The sequence below is a fragment of the Pinus tabuliformis genome, chromosome 2_2 (genome assembly GCF_031772625.1).
Source record: "Pinus tabuliformis cultivar Carrire ecotype Pingquan chromosome 2_2, CPIR1, whole genome shotgun sequence".
In the NCBI taxonomy this organism is placed as follows: domain Eukaryota; kingdom Viridiplantae; phylum Streptophyta; class Pinopsida; order Pinales; family Pinaceae; genus Pinus; species Pinus tabuliformis.
Window position 1 is genome coordinate 443,979,572 of NC_142300.1, and position 16,444 is coordinate 443,996,015.

Consider the following 16,444-nt stretch of genomic DNA (forward strand, 5'->3'; position numbering starts at 1 on the left):
TGAAAAAGATCCAATATAGTGCAATTTTATTTAGCAAAGAATTAATGCTCTTCAATTTCTTCCAGAGGCAATGAAAGAAATTGGGTTGAGGAAAGGGGACTTTAGTGAATCACGTGTGGCGAAAAAGGCAAAGGAACCCCAACCACCATTACACGGAATGATTGGAAAGGCATACATTGGGAGATTTACAAACATCAAAGATCCATTAAAGGAGGAAAATGAGAAAAATGAAGTAGAAAATATTGTGGAAGAAGACAATCATGAAACTCCAGAGGACGAAGAGTTTGGATTACGTGACATTGTTGATTAAATTAAGTTATGCTTGGAAATCAAGCTCATTTTTGGAAACTATTAATTAGTTATACTTGTAATGTTTTGACTTTGACATTTTATGAGAAGAATAAGCCCTCAATTAAGGTTGTTATGTGTTCAATATTTGTATTAAGTGATTTTCGCATTCATTTTTATGTTAATCATTATTTTTTGAAAAAAACAGTGATTATTATTATTTTTTTTGACATGAAATTCATAAAGAAAACTATTATTTACCCATTTTTAGTTAAAATTTTCCTATAAAAATTGTGATTTTGACATGTCATCTCTAGCAAAAAATTACAAAAAATTATCAAAAAGTGTAGTTTTTTAGTTATAATTATGTTATTTTTTTGTCAATTGTTAAAAATTATTGTTTTTTACAGACAATTATTTCATTTGGATTGAAATATTAATTAATGATGTATAAATATGTAGAATATCGGAAATTCAAAATATCGACCTTCTTCTTTAAATATGCAAAACAATAAAAATCTCACTACCAAAAAAAAAAGAGAAGAAAATATGAAGAAGAAGACCGCTTCAAAAGTTATTAAATTTAGAAAATTTAAAGTAAAAAAACAGGTCTTTTAAAAAAACGGCCTGATGCAAAATTACCACTTTTTTAAATCAACATGAAAATCACTACCATTCTAAAATGTAATGTACATAAAAAAATTTAAAGTGCCAAAAACTATGCTCTAAAAAATACATGTGTGTTCTGCATCACCCCTTTTCAAAATCGGGTCACTTTTTTGCTATCTCTACAAAACGGGTAACAGTAACAGTTCCCATTTCAAAGTTTACATTGCTTTCCCATTAATGCATAACTGTAGTGCATAAATAAACATAACAACAAACTAGTTACCTTACCTTTTTGTGCCAAACACATTGCTTGCTACTGAACACATCCATGCCATCTATCAAGGGACTCCGATTCCCTTAAATGATCCACCTGTAACTAGAGACTAGCTAATATACCTATCAAGTACATGTTCCTGAGTCTAGAACATATCCACAAAATGTTAGATGAAATCAAGATTAAAAAGACTTCCTATATGCAAAGCACTCATTCATTTGGAATTAGGGTTCCCAAATATAGCCAAAGGGATTCTTGCCCAATTCCTTTCTTTTACATTTTTACCTTGTTGTAATCGAGGCTTACTATGCATTGTCATATCACCCAACTGTTAGTTATATAAACACATAAAATATTACCTTGTCATGTTAATACCAAGCATGTTTCCTGCAAATATTTACACATGTCAACCACATTTTCCAATATCAAGACAATCATATCTATCAATTGGAAATCAACCTTCACCAAGACTAACAATCATGTCATAATCCATAGTCAACTCATAGTTATTAGACATAATGCTACAACGATGACCTACTACAGTTAAGTACATATAAACTATCTCAGCCATATGTGTTAGTACAATCATCTTAAAACAAGATCATTTCAACGGATATTCATATTATGAAATTCATCAAACATCCAACCAACTTGAAAACATACCATGTTAAATTAATCAACTAAACAACATAATCAAACAATTAAGCACCAAATATATGACATAGGAAAACTCATACCTTAATGTATCTCAGAAGGGGCTATCTTTTCTGCACAATCAATATAGTTAGCATGATATAACTTCACAACATATCAACTCAAACATAAATAAGGTCATGATATCCATATGATCACTAGCTACATGTTCACATCATACTTTTAAAAAATTATCATTCATACATAATAATCACTTCTGCAAAGTCAGCCTAGATTAGTATTGTTATAGACATTTTTGTGCCTCGCAGCATGGAGCATGAAATGTCAATAATTACAGGGATCCTCAGTCCCTAAACATGTTGTTCTTACCCCTAGAGGAACAAGGTCAGCAAACCACAACACTTCCTATCAGTTCTCCACCTGAAAACACTCAAAAACAGGCTATTTTTGGATCATGTCAGCTGCTCCACTGAGCATCTGCGCTGAATGTCAACTGCTCCTCCTTGTACCTGCACTGAAAGTCAAAACCAATGAAGGCTACCTGCGCTGGGCAAGATTGGCCAAGTGGCACAGTCATTCTGCAAGGTGTCAACTGCCCAGGAAGCTTCCAAACTGACACTTGGTTCAAGGGATTCGCCCTATGATGAGTAAGAAGGTCTTGATCTCCAAGTGGAAGCAAGATTCTCCAAGTGGACTCAAGAACTGAAGATTAACTAAAGTGGGAGAGGACACTAGTCAGCTTTATGCCAGCCTCAAGCTGACTCATCCTTTCTCCAAATCTCCTATATATAGAGCTCTTCTATGAGGTCTAGGGAGGCTGGAATTTTGTGCAAAGCAAGGAAGTGCTGTTGGTTTACAATTAGAGCTATTGGGTGATTGCTTTTATAGAGGAGAAGAGGAGATTTCTTGCTGCTGGGAAGGTGCTGCTGGATTGGAGCCATTTATGGTTGTAACCTTCTCAGAACCTTTTTCTTCTATCAATAAAGCTTTGATGTTCTCCTATATACTTGTATTGCAATGATGTATTGTTTTTATCTGTATATTTGATTCATTCTAATCCATGCATCAGTTATGAGTACATGTTTCTTGTAGTTTCCCTCTCTTGTTTTTGCAGGATCTTTGTGTAGCTGGGCCGGCAAAGGGAGCAAGGAGCTGGGAACAAGAGGCAAAGATAGAAGACAGGATCGACAAAAGCGAAAGACATCGGTTGGTCAATCTTTTCTTCCTTCTCTGTACTTTCATAAAGGAAAAATATCAAAGCTTTACTTTCAGTTGTTGCTAAGGAACTATCACCCTTAGAGTAGGGATAGGGTCATTCCGAGTCGGATACTTTTCCCCACAACAAGTATGACATAATATCACAACATATTAACTCATACCCGAATGTCATGACCCTAACCATTTGTATAGACCAACCCAACTTTGTATGATACACATAACATCAAGATCTTAATGTAATAACCTTAATCATCAAGTTACTAGCATATAACAACAACAAGTTATATATCATGCTCATCAACATATAACCTAATCATCAAGCCAACTATCATATAACAACAATTTAACCTATAACATAATTGTCAACAACATATAACATAATCATCGAGCTAATTACAAGTTAATATATAACATATTCATCAATGACATATAGCATAATCATCATGATCCGAATCAGATCCATAAACGACTGTCATAGAACCATGACTAAAACAGGTTGAAAAAATCTCGAATGAAATCCAAAACAGCCATCGAAAACACCCTGAACCAGTGGCCATGGCAGCCGCCACAAACCGACGAGGACCTCGGTCAAAGCGCATTGACCGAGGCCCATGGAGACGCGCAGGAGGTCAATGTAGCCCCTGGGAGCCTCGGAATGGGAAAAGGAGCTGATTTTCGATGGCTGGGCAAATAGGGCTGAAGGGTAGGGCTAAGCACTCAATCACGTTGGGGAGCCAGAGGACCGTGGGCGAAAAAAGGTAAAGCGCCATCATACGATGGTGGGACCCACAACCTGGAAACCGGTGGTTTTACCTAGGGTGCCCTTGAACGGTAAGAGGTTTTGTAAAAAGCAGAGCGAGCACACTCAGCGATCGACACGTGGCAGCGGAGATGAGAGAAAAACCACTGTGATCGCATGTTATCGGTCGAGCAAGTCAACTGTGCTTGACGTGCGAATGACGTTCTGGAGGAGCCCAGATCGGACGACTGAGATTGCGCCTGATAGACAAAGCGAAACTGATAGGGAATTAAGCCGAGTTTTAGAGAGATTTGGAGTCCGTTGACTGCCATGGTGGAGAAAGAGACAAATCGACGAGCAGGCTGGCGTTGTTGCAGTGAGGACACGTGGCTACTTCTCGAGCGATCATGCTGATGCCAAACAGGGAATTCCAAGCACACAGGTGACAGGCGAATCGACGCAGGCGGGAGAGTAAATGAATAGGCATGGAGGTTGAATGGATAAAGCCGTGAACATAGACAATGAACAGGGATTCGAAGAAGAGATTCAGAGCGAAGAGTCCAAGAGACCAAGAGAGACAGTGAATAGTGAACCCTGAGAGGAGGACTGAGCATAGAGAGCAGTAAAGCCAAGCAGAGGAGACAGAGGGCCGAGCTGACAACAGGCAGCATCAAGCACCAGAGAGTTTGAAGAATCGAGCCTTCCCATAGAGGAATCTGTCTGGATTGAGCATCATAGTTGGCTCTTTCCACTATAGACCGAGGGTCACAGAGCTATTAGGAAAAACAAGAGTCTGTGTACTCCAAGTGGCTTGGGGAATCCAAGAACCACCCTGCCAAGCAAAATCTGCTTCAGGAGAACTCACATTGAGCCCCTGTATTGTAATTTCTCTACTCAAAGACAATAAAATAAGGCCACCACTGAAGTTGGACTAGAGACGTAGCCCTGGAGAATAGGTTGAACTCCTTATTAAAACTGTTTGTGTCTTTGTGTTGCTTATTGTATTTCTCTGTTGTCTTTCCATTCAAAATGTCTGTGTATTGGAAATTTGATCGATCCGTTGTTTAAATAACACAGAAAACAAACCAACACATGAGTCTGTAATACCTTTTGCTTAATAAGTCTTAACTGAGGTCACTCTAGGGTGATTTTCAGATCAAGTGGTATCAGAGCTCTAGGCTGTAAGGTTGGACAAGCTTGTGTTGGTTTAGCCTTGAATGATCACTAGATCAAAGCTCAAATTAGGAGAAGGAGAGTTGGTGGAAACTAATCCTGAAATTGGGAGAGTCTATTCTCGAAAGACAATGCCAGAAGAAGGTTCTATAGGGTCAGACCCTCAATTCCTATAATGTTTCCTAGCTATAAAGTCCATGGTAGAAGAAATGTATAGGGACTTTAGAAAGAAAAAGGGTGAAGATTCATCAGGCTCTAAGCAAGATAAAGAAGAGGATGAATCTCATTCCCATGACCACTCCAAAGGAAAGGGGAAAGAGGAAAGCTTCCCTACACCTCCTAGTAGCCTTGTGCATAATAAGAAAGCATCTTTGATTAAGTTAGATGTTAAATTTTATTTGCCTATATATGATGGAGAGTTGAATACTGAGAAGTTGGACAACTGGATAAGACAAATTAATGTGTATTGCAGAGTACAAAATATAGACTCAGACAAGGGCAAGATTCAGCTGGCAAGCCTTCGCCTAGGGGGCACTGCCTTGGTTTGGTGGGAAGGCAGAACCCAAGATAATGTGAAGAATCATGGTAAGACCATCTCTGTTTGGAGTGACTTTATTTCTGCCATCCGAAAGTAGTTCTATCCATTGGCCTACATGCAACAAGCCATGATGAGTTGGAAAACTCTTCGGCAATTGAAAGGGCAAAGTGTGCAAGGGTATACTCAAGAGTTCAAGAAAAGAGCATTGATGTTGGGTATTTCATTAGACTCACCAGAAACTCTTTTGAAGTACATTGGAGGTCTACACAGCTACATGAGGCATACCATCCTCATGTTTAATCCCACTAGAATAGATGAGGTATATGTACAACCTACTCATCTAGAAGCTAGAGGAAAGAATGGAAATCCGGAAGTTGGGGGACCATCCCAACCCATTGTAAGCAAGAGAAAGGAGAAAATAAAGCAGAAGTGGAAAGCAAGGAAGGCTAACATTGAACAGAAAGGCAAAGCCTCATGCACTCACTGTAAAAAGGAGGGGCATGATGATGAGCACTATTGGATTCTGCATCCAGAGCTGAGGCCTAAGAAGTCCGAGGGCAAGAAGAAGAAGATTGTTGCAGCTATTCAGAAGGATTTGGCGTCAAACTCATGAGATGAAATAGTCATTGCAACCATAGGTATAAAAGGTAAGAAATCTGAAGCATCTACTAGTAATTCTGTTCAATCTGTTATTGATGAAGAACATGAGAGAAAAAGGCATGAGCTTTTTCATATTCGAGTTGTTTCCAAATATCAAAAGATTGATACTTTGTTTGATAGTGGCTCATAAGTAAATCTAATTTCTGAAGCAATTGTAAAGAAATTGGGATTAGCAACTACACCTCATAAGAAGCCATACCCATTAGGATGGTTGAATGATAAAGCACAACTACAAGTGACTAGACAGTGCAAACTCAAGTTTTCTTTTGGGTCAGCATTTGTAGAAGAGGTTGAGTTAGATATAATTCCTTTGGATATATGTGGAATTGTTTTAGGAAGTCCTTACTTGTATGATAGAAAGGCTATTTTCAATAGAGCTGAGAACAAGTATCTACTTGTTAAAGATGGAATTGAATATTTTGTAAGAGCTCATAAGCTCAAGAATAATTATACTCTCATAAACTCAGGACAGATGAAAAGAATGATAAGTTCATGCAAACAATTCTTACTAATGGTTGTAAAGGAAAAGAAAACTAATAAAACCAATGTATTTGAGGGTTGTACTTCTGATCAACAAGCTGATATAGAAAAGATCGTTTCAGAGTATGATGTCTTGTTTCAAGAACCTCAAGGTCTGCCACCCAAAAAGGGAATATAACATGATATTATTTTGTAGCAAGATGTTCCTTTTCCTAACATTGGGATGTACAGGTTATCTGCTTTAGAGAATGCTGAAATCAAGAAGCAGGTGCAGGAGTTGCTCAAGAAAGGGTTCATCAGGCCTAGCACATCACCATGTGGGTCACCAATCATTTTGGTGAGAAAGAAAGATGGCTCGTGGAGAATGTGCATTGATTACCGAGCACTGAATAAAATAACGATAAAAAATTGTTATCCCCTTCCTCGCATAGATGATCTTTTAGATCAATTGAAGGAAGCTGTTTATTTCACCAAGCTGGATTTTCACAGTGGATACCATTAGGTCAGAGTTGCAGAGCAAGATGCATGGAAGACTGCTTTCAAAACAAAGCAGGGATTGTATGAATGGCTGGTTATGCCTTTTGGCTTGACCAATGCCCCTGCTACTTTCATGAGATTAATGAATGATGTACTCAGACCTTTTCTTGATGATTTTGTTATTGTGTATCTGGATGACATTCTGATTTTTAGTAAAACGTGGGAAGAACATTTAAAGCATGTTAAGCAGACATTAGATGTTTTGAAAAGAGAAAAACTTTATGTTAAACTCTCTAAATGTGAATTTGGCAAAACATCTCTAAATTATTTGGGTCATATAGTAGGGGGGGGTGAATTGAAAATAGATCCCTCTAAAGTGGCAGTCATTGTAAACTGGCCTAAACCCAAGTCTGCTACAGAAGTGAGAAGCTTCATAGGAGCAGCACAGTATTGAAGGAAGTTCATTTCAAATTTTTCCTCAATTGTAGCTCCCTTACATGCTTTGACAGGATTGAACAAGGTGTTTCAGTGGGGAGGCAAACAGCAGAAAGCCTTCGACACCTTGAAAGAAAAAATTAGTACAACACCTGTACTAGCACTGCCATATCTACAAAGACCATTTGAGATCCAAACTGATGCCAGTGACTATGCCATGGGAGCAGTGTTGACACAGCACGGTAAACCCATATGTTATCATTCTAAGACTTTTAATCCTGGAGTAGTTAACTATCCTACATATGATAAAGAATTGTATGCATTAGTTCAGAGTGTGAAAAAGTGAAAACATTACTTAGTGGGCAAAGAAACAGTAATACATACTGATCATCAGCCACTTCAATACCTACACTTCCAAACTAAGTTGCAACCATCAAGACATTACAGATGGATGGGTTTTCTACAACAGTTTCATTTAGTCATCAGATATAAAAAGGGAATACATAACAAGGTTGCAGACATGTTATCTAGACCCATTATAAATGCAACTACCATACTTAAGCATAATTCTGTGCTGCATGAAAGCTACATAGAACAGTATGCTCAGGATATGGACTTTAAAGATGTATATGCAACTTTCAGTCAAGGCAAAAGAGTAGAAGAATTGGACTATCATATAAAGGACCGACTCTTATACCATTGTGGGAAACTTTGCATTCCACAAACTGAGAGAGCAAAGATAATTAGGGAAGCACACACTTCTCTGATATCAGGTCACTTTGGGGTAAGTAAAACAGCTGCACAGCTGCAAAGGTTCTGTTATTGGCCAAGAATGAATGAGACAGTTTCTAGATATGTAAAGGGGTGTGCTATGTGTGCTAAAAGCAAGCCCAGTAACAGAAAACTAGGCTTATACACTCTATTTCCAGTTCATTCTCACCCTTGGGAAATCATTTCCATGGATTTTGTTGGAGGGCTGCCCAAATATAGGAAAGGTCATGATTATCTATATGTTATTGTGGACAGGTTCAGCAAAATGTGTATTTTGTTACCCTATAGTAAATAGATTACAACTAAACAAACTGCAAAATTATTCTTTGAACATGTATGGGTTCATTTTGGATTACCCACTTCAATTATATCTGATCGAGACACCCGATTTGTGGGAAAGTTTTGGTCCAGTCTATAGGAACTAATGGACACCAAATTAAAGAAAATCACAGCTTTTCATCCACAAACAAATGGCCAGACAGAAGTAGTTAACAGGACAGTGATCCAGTTACTGAGAGGCTATTGCAACAAACACCCTAAGCTTTAGGATGAACACTTGTGTTATGTGCATCATGCTTATAATAGAGCCAAACACTCTTCTACCCAGAGATCTCCTTTTGAGACCTGCTTTGGTTTCATACCAAGGTCTCCCTTGGATTTTGTCTTTGGTAAAGATACCATGGTTGATGGACACAGCGATGTGGACAAAGCAACTAGGTTCATTGAACAGATCCAGGAGATCCACCAGGCAGTACAGGAACAACTGGAAAAGAGCCAGGCCAAGTACAAGGCTAGGCATGATAAGCATTGGATGGAGCATAGTTTTCAAGTTGGAGACCAAGTCTGGCTGTATATCAGCAAGGACAGGATGCAAGGTGAAGGTAAGAAGCTAAAACCTATCAGGTATGGACCCTTCAGGATACTTGAGAAGATTGGTGAGAATGCTTTTTGCCTTGATCTGCCAGCTTATATGCACATCTACTCAGTCGTGAACGCAGATTGCTTGAGGTTGTTTGAACCTTCAATGATTGAGGACCCTGAAGAACGGAGTCAATTGCCTTCTGTTGATGACCTACTACCTGAATATCTTAATGAGTTGCAGGAAGATACAGTGCTAGACAGGAAGGTAAGGACGACGCGCAGTGGACAGGTGGAATACCTCAGGATTGGGCTTAAAGGTTCGAAGCCAAGCAGTGCGAGGTGGATTGATATTGGATGAGTGAGACAACAATTTCCTCACTTAGTGGATGCTTGAAGAAAGAAAACCAACTTTTGGTGGTCCAAAAGCTTTTCAGTTCGGAGGTCGTGATTCGAATCGGATCCATAAATGACTATCATAGAACCATGACTAAAACAGGTCGAGCAAATATCGAATGAAATCTAAAACAACCATCGAAAACACCCTGAACCAGTGGCCATGGTAGCCAACACGAAACGACGAGGACCTTGGTCAAAGCGCATTGACCGAGGCCTATGGAGACTGTGTAGGAGGTCAATGTAGCCCTTGGGAGCCCTGGAATGGGAAAAGGATCTAATTTTTGATGCGCGTGGCAAACAAGGCTGAACGGTAGGGCTAAGCACTCGGTCACGTTGGGGAGCCAGAGGACTGTGGGTGGAAAAAGGTAAAGCGCCATCGTACGACGGTGGGACCCACAACCTGGAAACCGGTGGTTTTACCCAGGGTGCCCTTGAATGGTAAGAGGTTTTGGAAAAAGCGGAGCAAGCACACTCAGTGATTGACACGTGGCAGCAGAGGTGAGAGAAAAACCACCGTGATCGCGCATTATCGGTCGAGCAAGTCAACCACGCTCGATGTGCAAATGACGTTGGATCTGGAGGAGCCCAGATCGGACGACTGAGATTGCGCCCGATAGACAGAGCAGAACTGACAGGGAATTAAGCTGAGTTCTAAAGAGATTTGGAGTCCGTTGACCGCCACGGTGGAGAAAGAGATGAATCGACGAGCAGGCTAGCGCTGTTCTAGTGAGGACACGTGGCTACTTCTCGAGCGATCATGCTGACGCCGAATAGGGAATTCCAAGCACACAGGCGACAGGCGAATCGACGCAGGTGGGAGAGGAAACGAACAGGCATGGAGGCCGAATGGATAAAGCCGTGAATAGAGACAGTGAACAGGGATTCGAAGAAGAGATTCAGAGCGAAGAGTCCAAGAGACCAAGAGAGACAGTGAACAGTGAACCCTGAGAGGAGGACTAAGCATAGAGAGCAGTAAAGCCAAGCAGAGGAGACAGAGGGCCAAGCCAACCACAGGCAACATCGAGCACCAGAGAGCTTGAAGAATCAAGCCTTCACATAGAGGAATCTGTCTGGATTGAGCATCACAGTTGGATCTTTCCACTGTAGACTGAGGGTCACCGAGCTGGTAGGAAAAACAAGAGTCTGTGTACTCCAACTGGCTTGGAGAATCCAAGAACCACCCTGCCAAGCAAAATTTGCTTCAGGAGAACTCACATTGAGTCCCTGTATTTTAATTTCTCTGCTCAAATACATAATAAAATAAGGCCACCACTGAAGCTAGACTGGAGACGTAGCCCTGGAGAATAGGGTGAACTCCTTATTAAAATTGTTTGTGTCTTTGTGTTGCTTACTGTATTTCTCTGCTATCTTTCCATTCAAAATCTCTGTGTATTGGAAATCTGATTGATCCGTTGTTTCAATAACACAGAACACACACTAGCACATGAGTCTGTAATACCTTTTGTTTAATAAATCTTAACTAAGGTCACTCATAGGGTGATTTTCAGATCACCTCAAGTCAACTAACATGAAACAATCAACAACAATGCTTACAAGCATGGGTTACTATCATTCATGACTATCCGACAAATTTCCGTATGAATACACTAATCAACTAGAATCTATCATGTATGTGACCATAACATCAATAGAATGAAAGACATACACATAACCATAATTCACATAACAATCCTTAACCTACATACCTGCATGCCCAACATACAAACCTATATGACAACATGCTCTTCCCTCAAGGTCCAATGTTGCAATTTCACTTTAATGATCTTCATCTCCTTCTCTATCTCAGTCAACACATTAGCATCATAACATACCAATATCATCATGATGACCTAATAACATACAACGACCTCACAATTCATGTTTGACCTACTATACATGCATAACTATAACCATGACAATGCATGCATAATAACATATAGACACTGACATGCATAACAAATGCATATACAACCATACACTCATGATAACACATCCCACAACTACACCATCAACCTTCACAAGATGAAATCACTACAACCATGACCGACACCATGCATATGCAACAAGCACATGGACTAGAAGCATAACGAACTCATATGCAACCGACATGAATGCATGACTAACACATCGCCTATCCAGTTTGAGGGGTGAACCATGCTTTGATACCACTCTGTAACACCCTCATCCCACATCTACCCAAGCAACCATCCAACCCAGGTAAACATGTGATGAGAGGCTACTATGATATTATTTGACCTCCTAAGTCATGTAAAGGAAGTGGAACCAATGGAAACATACCATACAGACATTTAACATCATCATGAAGACCCTCAGGAGCCAATCCAACCTTTCTACCAACCATCCCCTGGTTCCCACTCAGATTTTGGACCATGTGACCTCTAGACACTCTCACGTATGGATGTGCCAACGTCTAGGGACCTGTGGACATTGTCACAGGCCTGCAAGCTAGCCTCGAGGAACTATTTTGCTCAGTTATATGCCAGCGTCCCCAGGATTTAAGCCACATTTTCAGCCCCTGAGCCCAAGTCACTACCCAAAATTAAATGAGACCTTTAGAACAGTAAGATAACATAGAAATAATAATGCTAATGCAATTACTTGAATAATACCTTGACTGGAAACCCTACTGGCCATGAGAGGCATTTCATCAAACATATCATGAATATGTAATCTACATGTGTATATACTAGATCTAAGCATAGGGGTCTCATACTTAAGCTGAGAAAAACTAAGATACATTCATGCCTCAACACATTGACTGCCATTTTATCCATTAGATCATAGATACACTGGTCATTCATTTACAAGTAAAAACATGATGAGAGGCATACATAGCTACTATCATAAAACACATATATAACTAACATAATAGAAATAGAAGTACCAATGAAATGACAACCATATAAACCACATATAATCCAATATATTACTCATATAAATACAAGGAAAAATAACCTCATATTGATGATGCAAAATCAAAACCCAGGATGGGACTTCCACGTTCCACCTGGCCATAGAATGGCTGAGCCAAATATCTCTTCAACCATTCACCCTCGTTCCATATTCCAAGCATGAATGTGGGATCTCATAGAACACATCAATCCAAAACCATCCAGGGCTTCCAGAGGCCATCCATCTTAACCCGTCAAACAGTGATTCCACCTCATGGTTGGACATCACAAAACCATCTTCATATTGGTCTCTATCTAATACTTCCAGTGCTTCCAGAGCATTTGTCCAGCCAAGGCTTCGAGGAATAATAACTCAACCCACAACTTTTACCGTGCTCCAGAGAATTTTTCCAACCAAGGCTCTAGGACTAGTAACTCAACCCATCGACGGCTTCCTAATCATTTGTCCAACCAAGGCTTCCAAGACTAGTAACGTAACCCAATATGTCACAGGGATTCTATAGCGTTTGCCCAACAAAGGCTTCCAAGACTAATAACTCAACACAAGCTAAGGAAACATGAGAACCAACCAAAACAAAACAATGAAATAAACCCACAATATCCATGGCTATCCAGGAAATGGAAAGACTAGGCAAATCCACTATCAATCTTGAGCATCCTCCATACCAATGACAGATCATAACCAAGAAACCACATGCATGTGCCACACATTCCAAAACTAGTGAGGAAAACATACATGCAACTTTGCACCTGTAAGAAAAACTCGATGTAGTTGTTGATCCCGATGTCCTCTTGTGATTTCCTGCTCTTCTTTTTCCTTCTTGCTCCAAAACTCCAAGAATTCCACACTCCTCCAAGAGTGCCCCAAGAAACTCTAAGCATCCAAGAGTATGAGAGAGAGAAAATAGAGAGGGAGCTCCAAAACTGGACTGACCAAGCGTACCAGCTGATCTTCAGAAGCCTTTTTATTAATGAGGCCTCTATTTTCTTCATTTTCCTCCTCACGGGAAACATGTTACCTTTCACCTTCATTTTTCTCCTAATCTCCATTATTTTCATAAATAAAATTCCAATTAATGCCTCTTGCCTTTCTAAAGCCTTTGCCATTGCCTTTGCCATTTTCCTTAGCCATAATAAACTGAATGAACAACCACTAGGATATTTTCCCCACCATTGAGCTTAGAATACATGTCCCATGACCATGGCCTTATATATTTTACATGGATTTTTAACCAGGGTTGTTACAGCCCATCTAGCCATCCTCGGATCTCTAAGACTACTGATGGTGGTAGACACTTTGCGTTGAAATGTTGGTACTCTCTCAAAGAAAAAGGAACAAAGCATGCTACCATATCCAAAGTGATTTGTTTTCCCTCATCTCTCTGAAGATAGTTTCTTCTTCATACAAGTCAAGATCCCTATACACCAATCAAATACTTTCAGATGGAGGCACTGTTATAGCTCCAAATCTCACTCTTATGGTTTGTGATGCTGCACTCATGGCCTAGGGCAACCCCTCCTTCCAGACCTTGTCCTAAAATAAAAAAAAAATAGTGTTGTATCCCTTATACGCGACATTGCCCTGAGTTAAACGCGTGTATACACGGGTCTGTGTATATCCAACCCGCGTATATGTATTAAAACACTTTAAAAAATATAAGATTCCTTATTTTCGGGCGGAGATCGTGGGTTTTACCTACTGATCACCTGTTAGTGCCCGTGGCCCAACTGTTCCCAACCAACTCCCAACTAAAAAACTACTTTGGGAGAGGTATAAAAAGACCTCAAAGGGAAGGCCTAAGGGAAGAGAGAAGAGAGAGAAAGGTTATTATGCTGAGATTTTTTCCCCTGACCAGGTCTGAAGTCCCTTGTGCCTTCTGCACTTCCCCCATTTGTACAGGAAACTCTTGTTTCCTTGTGTGTTGATGTTCATCCATTACTTGTGACATCATGGAGAGAGTCATGGAAGGAGTTTGTTAAAGGCTTGAGGCTGGAACGGATCTGGAAGGAAGCTTTGCTTGGAGCCTGCTGAAGGTGACTCAGGTGAAATCATTCCTTTTTATGTACTTTATTTGTCTATAATAAAAGAAACACATGCCTTGGTTCCCGAAATGAATCCTCTTTATGTTAATGATATTCATGTTTAGAATTCATATGTAGATGGTTGTTTGGATTTCATAACTAACTACCTTTATTTATAACATGAAGATGGTTTCTTTATAAGGTTTTGTCCATATACTGTTGTGTTCTTTGGAATTGGTTGTTTTGCAGGACAAAAGAGAAGAAGGGAACTCCAAGAAGGGTTTGGACCCTAAGGGCCTTCTCGAACGTAGGACCTAAGGTACTTAACCTTTACAATATAATTTGATTATAATAGCATAATGGCTGTGTGAATGTGTGCTTCTTTGAATAGACAACTTTCAGTCTGCTAGGGTTTCGACCCAAAAAGCCCTAGGGGAACATTTCCCTCCATCAGAATTGGTGACTCCACTGGGGACAACACTCTTGTTGTTCCTAGTTTGGGTGTTTTTCAAGCCAATTAGGGCTCAGCTGCCTATTTGTTTGCTGTTGCTGTTTGGTCTGTTCTTGAACTTTAAGTTTTTCCAGTTTCTTCAGTTTGTTTTTTATTTTCTTGAAACCTTTTATATACACTGTTTTTCTTAGTTACAGAGGCGTATGTATGCATGTTGCTTTAAGTGAACCCGCGTATATGCAGGTTTCCTTAGTTACAGTAGAGTATACACGCATTCTGTACATAAGTACAGTCATGTATATCTTGCAATTTTCAAGATTTGTAAATCTTTTTGTCTCCGAAGGTCTGTCTGGTAGTTTGAGTCAGTCTGAAACAATCATTTTCCAGTATCAGTTATTTATTTTACAGCGAGCATCTTGTTCTGAATTCTCTCTGATTATAGGAAGTATTGGTCTTGTTTTTTGTTGATTGCAAGCATCATCGTTTTTTGCTAAAGCACGCAAGATTTCTTGCTAGGAACCTTGGCTGCTCTGATTCATCAGGGTAGGAAGATTGATCTCAATCTTTGTGTTAACCTTGCTTTTGGTGACTTTTTGTTTTCTTGACAAAAACCGCTTTTTGTGACCATCCACTTCTTTGTTTCATGAAAGTTGTTGATTGACACTTTCTTGGAATTTGTCTTTTTGATCTTTTTGGTTTTCATTGCCAAAGCTTTCATTGCTGCTTTTGATTGTTAAGAGCACTTTTAAACACATTTATTTTTGTTGAGTTTCATCCGTTGTGTGGTGTCAATTCGCAAAAGTGTTTGTTGCCTATTCTTCAATCACAAGTTTCAGTGTTGTTGACAGCATTTTTGAAAAGACTCTTTTGTTGTTGCTTTTAAAGAAAATCTTTTGAAAAACTTAGTTTTGCTTTCTTGAACTTGGTTTTCATTTGGTTTCCTTTTAGTGAGTGAAAGTGCTTTATGTTTGTCTTAGAACTTGTTTTTAGTGTTTAGACGAAATGAGTTGTAGCATCTCATATTCCATCTAGACATTTTAAGTGACAAGATAAAGATTGATAAGCAAGCAACTTTCATTTTTTGTTTTTAGAGTAGTTTTGAATCTTGCATCGGCATATATTTGTTGCATTAAGATAGATTTGCATACCTTTTTAGGCATACATAGAGTTGTTAACTTTTGTGAGTGTGAAGCGTGAATTAACGAAAAGAAAAGAAAAATTTGCTTTATTAGAAGTTCCTCTGAACCCTATAGAAATTTCTCTTCATCGAAAAACGAAAAAGTGCATGTGCATGTAGTTAAGTTTTTATTAATTTCTTTTGCGTAAAAAAAAAACACCACTAGTTTCACTTCCATTGCCTTGTGACTTAAAGAACAACCTATTTTAAAATCAAGCGCTAACTAAAATTCACTAGAACTTTTTGTTTAAGTCAGTTACACCAACAAGTTTAGGATTTTAGGGCCTT